Source organism: Eubalaena glacialis, chromosome 7 (genome assembly GCF_028564815.1).
Source record: "Eubalaena glacialis isolate mEubGla1 chromosome 7, mEubGla1.1.hap2.+ XY, whole genome shotgun sequence".
Classification (NCBI taxonomy): Eukaryota; Metazoa; Chordata; class Mammalia; order Artiodactyla; family Balaenidae; genus Eubalaena; species Eubalaena glacialis.
The window spans coordinates 12,201,034-12,211,583 of record NC_083722.1 but is presented as its reverse complement, the minus strand read 5'-3'; positions in this window follow the sequence as shown (position 1 = coordinate 12,211,583).

Here is a 10,550-nt window from a genome sequence, read left to right as displayed (position 1 = left end):
TCAAAACAACTCATATGGATGCCTGTCTAGGATTTTATCCCCTTATAAACCAACAATCAATATTTTAGAGAAGTTTAGTATAATCCTATCATCCCATTTTTCTGTTCCTCTTCCCAACAAAATGCCCCAAAGTTGTCTATTCTTGAGTCTTCACATATTTCTTGATATTTTCTTCTAAACCCTCTATTCTCAAGTTTCCACCCCTAGCACACCACTACCTCCCACTCATCCATGCTACTGGTGGACCCCTGCCGTAAGTGCAATTCTGATGCTAGCCACCCAGAGTTAGTGCAGACACCACAAGTTAAGGGCTCAGTCTCCACAAGACTGCTGCAAGATCAGGGATCCCTAGGCCACCCACACTTATGACCAATGGTGTGGTCATAAGTGTGACCCCTACACATTCAGGGGTTCCCACCCCTACACATTCAGGGGTTCCCACAACTCTCAGGTTTGATAATTCACTAGAAGGACTCACAGTAGTCTGGAAAGCACTATGCTTATGATTATACAATAGTTTTATTATGAAGGATACAAATCAGAACAAGCCAAATGAAGGAACTCACAGAGCGAGGTCTGGGAGAGCCCTGAACACAGAGTTTGTGTGCCCCTCTCCATGGAATCAGGGCATGTCACCCTCACAAGTACATCAATGTGGCCACCAAGCAGAAAGTTCCAGCCAGCTTCAGTAATAGGCATGACTGATTGAATCACTGGCCTCGTGATTAAATGCAACCTCCAGCCCTTCTCCACTCCCCAAGGTCAGAAAATTAGGCTGATATCACAGGGCTCAAAGCTCCAACCCTCTAAACACAGGGTTGATCTTTCTGGCATGGGTGACCCCCATCCTGAATCGTCTCATTAGCATAAGCTATCTAGGAGCCCACCCCGAGTCACCTCTTCAGCATAAATTATCAAGGCACACCATGAAAAAAAAGACATGCCTACCACTTGGATAATTCCAAGGAACCCAGGAGAAAGGCAAGCCAAATTCTTTATTATACAGCAACCTCCATCTTGCAGATCCAAGAGCAGTGTTGTACTTCTTAGCAGTGTTTGACAATTGATCGCTTCTTTTTTCTTGAGAGTTTTCTCACTGAGCTCTCTGGTTGTCCTCCTACCTCTCTGGCCATGCCTTCTCCTTCACTGGAGGCTACTCCCCTTCTTAGCCTCTAAGTCTAGAGTGCCCAGACCCCTTCTCTAGCTCTACCTTCTTTCGCCCAGTCCCAGGCCTGTAATTAACAAAAGTACATTGAGCCACAGCTGCGTCTTGTCATCCTGGGGCCTGTGTCACTGCAGCAAGCCCCAGAAACCCAGACCTCTGTTCCACAGGAGATCCGCACAGCCCGGCACCTCAGACACAGGTGCCACTGCTGCAGCAAGCGCACCTGTGCCTCAGGACCAAGGTGCTATGCCGGTTCGGCAGGCACCTCAATCCCAGCACCCTGACTCCACTGCCGCTCTGAGTTCCAGCATGGCTGACCTGGTGCAAAGAAGAATCCCCTCGGCTAGAACTCACTCCCACGGGCAAAAAAAAAGGAGACTAGGTAGATCCCAGCAGCCTTTTCCTCCAAGGTCCCTAATAACTCTAGCGATCACTTCCACCTGCAGGACCTTCCCAGACTTGGCTAAAGAAGATGATGCACACTTGGCTGATGTTGATTTTGGCTGTCACCGCTGCGTGGAGCCTACGCCGCTGTGCCCTCCCAGGAATCCCTGACGCCGACCCCACCCAGCTGGTGCCCTCATAGCCACCTTCAAGAGAAATTCTTTCCCCACTGAAGAAAGTCTCAGAAGACTGGGAGAGGTGACCGCTTCCTCGCCTTACTACTCTGGCTTGTAGTAAGCCTCGGAGGCAACAGGATGCGCTCGGTAAGTCAGCCCCCTATTTTTACCCTAAATGTTCAAAGCTGAACCAGACACAGAACTGTATCAGCAGTCAACCCACTAGGCAGGTCCCCCTCACTGCATCTGTATCTCTTTTCAATTCCTTCCAAATACTTGTACAACCGCAGAGCACTAGCAGGCCCGGGCAAAACTAAGAGGCCACCTAGAGCCCAGACAGAAAGAGAATCCAACATGAGTTGTTTAAAAACAGTGCAACAGCAAACAAAAACTTGTGACTTCCATTTCTGTGACATCTCCAAATTGTTTTGGAATTTATCAAAAACACTTGGAAGATGTAAACACTGGGAAAGTAAAAGCTATGGACTTGCCGAGCTGGCTAGAGTCTCCTGTAGACCAAACTAAGCTGTTTAAATGCTTGTGCCTGGCTGCAGTTGGGGACTTCTGTTCCTCTGGCAGGGGGGCTGAATCAGAACAAAAATTATGCCTTGACCTGACTCAAAGGTGTGCATTCCTAGCTCAGTGCCTTGGTCCTTGAGCTTATCCAGACGGTGAGATTTTTGAGGGCTGGGAGCTTGTCCTTGGCATCTTTGAATCTCTTGCAATTCTTACTGCTCAGCCTCATTTATAACTGGAGCCCCATAAACATGGACTGGTTCCTTGCTGCACGTTACTAAAATGTGATTGGGCTTCTGGGAGCTTGACACGTTATCAGATGGAAGGTAGTATTTTGTATAATAGTATGATTAGCTTATAGGTTGTGCAAAGGGAGTCTATAACAGGCAAAAAGAATGTTCTGGAAAATATTTTAATTTATAGCACCAAAGAAGAGAAGAAATGGCACAATTTCAAATAAGAAAAACCAGGTGTCTTGCTGTTGCTAGTAGAACTGTTCTGACTGATCCCAACATCAGTCTCTTTCACTTGGCTGGGGAGAGAGTCCACCCACAGTAGAATCACGCACTGACCCCTGGGGGTTCAGCAGATAGGACAATGACCTAGAAGCCTGACCAGGCTGCAGGAGCAGCCGGCAGATACTCTGCATGCTGGAAATGATAAGTTACTATAAACTGTGCCATGAGCCACATACAGAAGCAATTTGTAAATGGTTCCTTACAAAGTTGGGGGACATTGAGGACAAGCCAGAACACACAGGAAGGATGGAAACTCACGTCATCCTCTTAGTGCCTCCAACCTGATGACGAGGTTTTATCCCGCAGGATGCAGAAGCTAGACCCCTTTGTCACGGAGCTAAACCGCCGCCTGGCCCAGGGGTTTGAAAAGCAGAGGGAGGGTCCCAGAGAAGGTGAGGTAGCTGCAGGCCAGCCACTGTCCTACACCAACAATATGTGCCAGCAGGTAAGTGATAATGTGCATGGGCTAGTAAACGCAAAGGCAGTGTGGATGTCTCCAGTCTCGTGTAAAATGTCACTGTGGGCCACCCTAACTGGAAATATGCAGGGAGGGGGAAATCTGGGATGCACAGTGCAGACTAGCCACATTGACACATGACAAAGCCGCCACACTTTCTGAGACCAGCTCCTCCCTGCAGGGCTACGTGGGTCTTTGGCACAAGCAACCTGTCCCTGCCCTTCTCTGTCTTCTCCCACAGTCCCCTTCCCACCTGATTCCCTCCTTGCTTCTTTTCATTTTCCCCATTATCCCTGAAGGTCAAAGTGTCTGATGATTGGATGTTTCAGAAACTGTTAGGATCAAGAAGGGCCCAAAAGGGCCCAGCAAATACCTAACCAGGCTGTGGGGACCACTGCTCTTCAGTGGGATGGAAATCTGGGGTGCAGACCCCAGACCCAGGGTTTCTGACACCCTCTAACCAGACTGAAATAGGCTTGGACTGTTTTTTTTGGTTCTATCCTTCGGAGCCCAAAAAAATGAAAGTGAGGCAGATTATAATGGTAATTTTACTTTCTCATATTTGGAACCATATCTACCCAACATTGAACAATATTCTGGAAATGCAGAGGTTTTTTTTTTTTTTTTTCTCTTCTTTCCACAAGGGGATAAGTATCTTATTATCACAAATGAAACCTTAACAGATTCAGAGAAAGGGCTGTACCACCCTTAGGAATCTAAATCCAGATCCTTTACACATTTTCCATGGATACAAATCGCAATTGTTCACCACCTCTCATTGATCATAATCAAAAGATAGAAGAGGGCTTCCCTGGTGGCACAGTGGTTGAGAATCTGCCTGCCAATGCAGGGGATACGGGTTCGAGCCCTGGTCTGGGAAGATCCCACATGCCACGGAGCAACTGGGCCCATGAGCCACAACTACTGAGCCTGCGCGTCTGGAGCCTGTGCTCCGCAACAAGAGAGGCCACGACAGTGAGAGGTCCGCGCACCGCGATGAAGAGTGGCCCCCGCTTGCCACAACTAGAGAAAGCCCTCGCACAGAAACTAAGACCCAACACAGCAAAAATATATAAATAAATTAATTAATTTAAAAAAAAAAAAAGATAGACGAGACAAATTTCCAAGGGGAGGCTTGGTCCTTAAGTAGAAATACCTGTTTCCATGGTGACATCCTATTAAGTTATAGTTTGGAACTTTTTTCAGGGAACTGAAAAAAGTAGTTGACTAGAGATTCTGAATTTTAAATCCATATCATCAGTTAGAGCGTTGAGGGATTTGAACGCCTCCAGAATAATTTCACACGCTGGGAAGGATGAGTCACCAGTCATTTCATGAGGGCCATCCCTCGCTCAGGCAGGCAGCTTTGTATCTAGGCCTACCTGGAAGAGCTGAGGAGATACACATGAGTTTAGTTACTGACCCTGAATTGGGAAAGTTCTGTCTTTGTCCACAGAATTTAAACTTCTCTGAAGCATGACTTAAGAATTAGTTATTGAACATGTGGATTTTCCTCTCCTGGGGTCAATTAAATACTCATTAGAGGAATGGTTCACAGCCTTGGCTGTAAGTTAGAATAACCTGGAGAGCTTCTTAAACAATACTGATGCCAGAGTCCCACCCCTAGAGATTCTGATTCAGTCCGATTGGACTTGGGCCCAGGCAATGGTATGTTTTCAAAGCCCCCCAATGAGCCTAAAGTGCATCGGGGGTCTAGGGTCTCTCTCCTGGTTAAATAGTTTCCACGGTGGCTTAAGGAGAGGCAGGTCTCCACCACTCATACTTCCATTTAATGGGTGTTTGTTAAGGAGCAGGCTGAGGAATGAATTAACTTATCTGACTTAACCTGTCAGCAACCCCCTGGGGTAGATGTTACCATGATCTCCATTTTGTAAGTGAGAAAACTAAAGTGTAGAAAGGTTAAATTGTTGCCTGAGTTTGCAAAGCTACAGAGCATAGAGCTGGCTTTAAACTCTTACCTGGTGTCAACAAAGCCCATGCTGTTAGCCACCATTATATTTCCTGCCCCATCACTGGATAGTCCACCGGCCACTGAGAAAACGCCCAGTTGTCCAATTCTCACCACTTCACGGAAGAGGCAGAAGCAAGGAGAGGAAATAAATGCATCTCATAGGCTGTACTTTAGAGGTCTGATAAGTTCATAGAGTCTTAGTGCTGGCAGAGAAAGTCAAGGACACCAGGTGCAAGCACTTTATTTTCTAGATGAGGAAACATAAATCCAGAAAGAGTAAGTGATTTCCAAGGTTTATAAGTAGGTTGACTTCAGAGTCCCATCTCCTCGTTCTAAGTGAAGTCATTTTCTCCGGCACTCGTTAGTTTCCCATTTACCATCTAGTAGAGGAGAGAGCACAAGGGGACCGGCAAACTCAACTCGCAGCGTTAACGTGAGCAAATGTGTTCTCAGAGGCTAATGTGGTGTCATAGGCGGGGAGTACGGAGGAGGAGGAATTGCTTGTGGCTGGTGAGACTGGGGGAAACTTGACGGAGGAAGTGGCTTTTAAGTTGAGCCAAAATCAGGTAGGTTTCCATCTTGCTGAGCTGAAAGAGAGAACATGCCATAGGGAGGGAAGAGTGTACGCAGAGGCAGGAAGAGGGGAGATTTGTTGACCATCAGGTGGCCTGAATTGTCTTAACAGAGGATACCTGTGAGGAAAAGAAACAAGAGACACGATGAGGAAGTGGGAGCTAGGGCGCCGACCGAGGGGGCTGGACCCTAATCCAAAGGCAGTGGGACCGTGGCTGCTGCGTCCAGTGAGTGGGGACTGAAGTGCACAGTGAGGAGGGTCAGAGACAAGTCACAGAATCCGTCCTCTCACAAGGCACGGGAGGCTGAGCTCCTGCTGAGGTCTTGGGAGAGGAGAGAGGATGGAGACAGTGGGGTGGGGAGCAGAGCGCCGCAGCGGGGATGCGGATGAGCGCGGGGGTGATGAGGCTGAGAGACGGAAACCGGCCTCAGCGGGGGATGCGACTGTGCTCGCCCTGGACCCCACCCCGTAAAGCAGAAGCCAGAGAAAAAAGAGAAGGTGGGATGATAAAGTCCTTCTGGTCATTTCACTAAAAATCTGCCTTCCAAGGTGAGAGCCCAGCGGGAGAGGAAAGCCCTGCAGGAAAGGGGACGGGGCTGAGGTGAGCTGCGGGGCGGGAGGAGAGGAGAGGGCGGAGGCCGAGGGGAAGCCGCCGGCTGGAGAGGATATGCGTGCGCTGGGAGCAGACGGGCGTCGGAGGAAAGCCTCCGCTGTTTGCCCCGGGCCTGGTTGGACAGGTGACCAAAGTGGTTTCAAAAGGGACAGTAAGTGGCGAGAACAAAGTTCTGGGGGAATGTTATGAACCCAACTGCCCTGAATCAAATCCTCTTGAACACAAGCGTAGCCCACGGAATCGGTTGAGATCATGCAAAGAGACAGAATTCCATTCAGGTAGCTTAACTGCAGAGACTTTAAAGCAGGTGTGGGCATAGCTAATATACCAACCCCCAGAGACCGGAAACAGCAGAAGCCACACCACCCCTGGGCCTGAGCAGAGGGCAGTGAAGGCAGGGCTGCAGTCCCAGCGAGGACGGCCATCAGTGCGGTGCCAGCGCAGGGATGGGCAGAGAAGAAACACCCTGACTTCTCTCCCGCTGCCAGGCTCCTGTGCGATTCCCATTGGCTGCTCACAACAGGAAGTGGAGGGCAAGGCAGCCCAGGGATGACTGTTAGGGACCAGCCTTCCCAAGCGCAGAGCAAGGCAGAGAAGTGATTTGGGGGCAGAGCAAATGGAGACGAACTAGCATGCCCAGCAAGCAAACAGCCTTGGTCCTGAGTCCGTCAGAGTCCGCTGGCGTGTGACAGACACCGCTCTTCTCTCCGTGCCGGTGAATGATGGGCCGAACCTTCTAGGGGAGGAGGGAACTCCTGGCTCCGCACAGCTTTGCTGCTGCAACTCACCAGCTGCTTCTTCCCAAATGTCTGAAAACTAGCATCTTTGGAATCTTGCATGAATACTTGTATTGTAAAAATGACAACCAGATGAGCATGAACCTTTCCTGTGATGGCAAACCTTGTCCTCTTATGCCCATATTTCCCATAAACTAAACTCTGCCGAAGTATTTTTGTACTAAGTGTGAGAGGAAGCTTGGGAGATGTGGTTTGGCAGGTGAATTATGGGAGTTCCCAGATATTTGGTTTTTGAAGATAAGAGGAAAATTATTGCATCACTCATAAAGCCCTTTGCCACACCCAATACCAGAAAAATTTAAATGTACAGGTTTGGAGCAGGAGAAAGGAAATGCAGGGAATGACTAGAGATCAAAATGTTAAGTTGTATAGGATTAGAAAAGATACTTACAGCTGAAACGATTTGTTGCAGAACCCGGGGAAAGTGTGAATTATTTGCATAATAACAGAAGGCATCCCTCCACGACTTCACTCACTTTGCACTGCCCAGTTGCCCAGCCCCAGGAGATCAGTGCCCTCGTGACAGCCTCAAGCCTCCTCGGCAGGCCTGACATAACACCCCCAGGCCTTCTAGCCCTTCATCCTAAGTTTGACAGGGTGCTAAGATTCCATCAAATTAAAATTGCATTGTCCATTTAAAAACAGCTTTTTTTCAGGAGAAAAAGACATTACCAAATCATATGCTCACGTCGATTTTCAGAAACATAAAATTAGAAGAAAAACCTTCCATCAAATTTCAAATGTTCCAACTTCCAGGGTATCAGCTAGAAGTTGTTTTCCTGATCACAGTAATTCTCACGAAAGTACCAATGAGTCTGAATTTGCTTAAGGAGAATTTTTCTCTTCCAAAGAGTATCCTGCTAACCTAAATAACTCTCTCATTTGTGGAACAGGGAAAAGGAGATACTTTTGACCCAGAAAAAACGTCTTCAGCCATTTGGTATCCTATTTCCAAATATTATTGCCACCAGACTTTTGAGCTCAAGAACTCAAAAGAGCTTTTCTGAGTCACCAGTTGTTTTCCAAGAATATCAGCTAAGGAAACAGTAGAAAGGGATGGGGATCAATCCCTATTTCCAACTCAGCAGCAGTGAGACCTCTCAAAGTCAACTAATTATAGGAACCACCTATGGTTTTTGGCAAAATGACACTGATGACAAGGAGAAATAAGTCCTCTTTAACGTAAAATACCCCACTACCCTCTAAACTAAGACGAAGGCTCACATGTGACCAGTGCTAAGGAGAGGAGTATTCAATGCAGGACAGAAGATTAGGCGATTTGGTTTGTCAAAAAGGCCAGGGAAGTCTTTTTTTTCTTTTCTAATTGAAGTATAGTTGATTCACAATGTTGTGTTAATTTCTGCTGTACAGCAAAGTGACTCAGTTATACACATATATACGTTCTTTTTTATATTCTTTTCCATTATGGTTTATCCAAGGGTATTGAATATAGTTCCCTGTGCTATACAGTAGGACCTTGTTGTTTATCCATTCTACATGTAATAGTTTGCATCCACTAACCCCAAACTCCCAGTCCATCCCTCCCCCATGCCCCCTCCCCTTTGGCAACCACAAGTCTGTTCTCTATGTCTGTGAGTCTATTTCTGTTTCATAGATAGGTTAATTTGTGGCATATTTTAGATTCCACATATAAGTGATATCATCCGGTATTTGTCTTCCTCTTTCTGACTTACTTCACTTATTATGATAATCTCTAGTTGCACCCATGTTGCTGCAAATGGCATTATTTCTTTCTTTTTTATGGCTGAGTAGTAGTATCCCACTGTATATATGTACCACATCTCCTTTATCCATTCATCTGTCGATGGACATTTGGGTTGTTTCCATGTCTTGGCTATTGTGAATAGTGCTGCTATGAACATAGGGGTAAGGCCAGGGAAGTCTTGACCTGAGATCTGAAGGATAATTAGAAGTCAACTAGGCAAAGAAGGTAGGGAAAGTATGTTCAAAGGCCCTGTGGTAGAAAGGACCGTGGCAGGTAGGTGAAATTAAAAGTAGTCACTAGTGACTGGGACTGAGATCGTAAGGAGGTAGGGAGTTTCTGGGCCAAGAAAGTCCACAGGTCCATGCAGCATCTGTAGCCAGTGTTCAGGAGTTGTTTTCTGTTTCTTTGCTTGCTTACTTATTTGTTCTCTATCTTTCAAGCAGTGGAGGGAAGGAGGGAAGATGGCACTCACAGGCTTGCCTTTTAAGACAATCACTAACTATAGTATAGAGAATGGAATACAGGGGCAAGGGTGATGGGGAAGACCAGTTAAGAAACCACTGCAATAGTCAAGGCAAGAGATGATGGGAGCTTAAACCAGAGTGGAGACAATGACCAGATCTGAGAAATATTTAGAAGAAAAAAATCATTGAACCTGGTGACATTGGAAATGGGAGTGTAGCGGGGAGGGATCAAGGATGGCACCTACATTTCTAGCTTGTGTAACAGGTGGAACCATTCACCAAAATTGGAAATACTGGAAAGAAGACCAGGTTGGAGGGGAAAGATGATGAGTTTGGGTTGAGGCATGTTGTGTTCAGATGCCCTTGAGAAATCCAAGAGGAAATATGTAGGAGAAAGTTGGGCAAGCAGGTCAGAAGAGAGGTCAAGATTGGAAGTGGAAATGTGGGAATCAACTGCATGAAGTCAATTAAAGCTGTGGGTATAAGTAACAGAAGTATAGAATTAAAGGAGAAAATGGGGCTGGATAGAGTAGAACATGATACGAAGGACGGAGTGTGGTCAGAGAGGTAGAAGAAAATACTGAGGGGCAAGAAGGCTCCCAGAAACCTAGTAAAGAGCATTTCAAGAAGAATATGGTCAATGGTTCCAGAACAATTGGAGAGGTCAAGAAAGGTAAGGCCTGAAAATAGGTCCTTTGAATTGGTTGATACAGCAACCATTGTGATCTTGGTAAGAAATAATACAAGAACGCCTACGCACAGTTCTCTGATTGAAAAAAAAACTATTTTTTTGGAGAAAAAGTATATGGCCTGCAAACATTTGTTTTTCCTAAATTTGCTCTTATGGAAAAAAAAAAAAATCTGTACTTTAGCCATCTAGGGTCAACCAGATTGGAGACTTGCAGGTAATTCAGTGGGTGATGAGGAGTCGGGTGGAACCAGCTGAGGAAAGAAAGGAGGTCTCTTGGCACTGGGCTGGCAGAGCTGACTCCTGGCAGCTCCTTACCCTCTGTCCTGTGTCCTGTCCTGTGTTGGTTTCCTAGGGCTCTGTAATAAATTACTACATGCTGGGTGGCTTAAAACAACAGAAATTTATTCTCACAGCTCTGGAGGCTAGAAGTCCCACATCAAGGTGTTGACAGCACCACGCTCCCTCCAAAAGCTCTGGGAGGGGATCCTTCCTTGCTT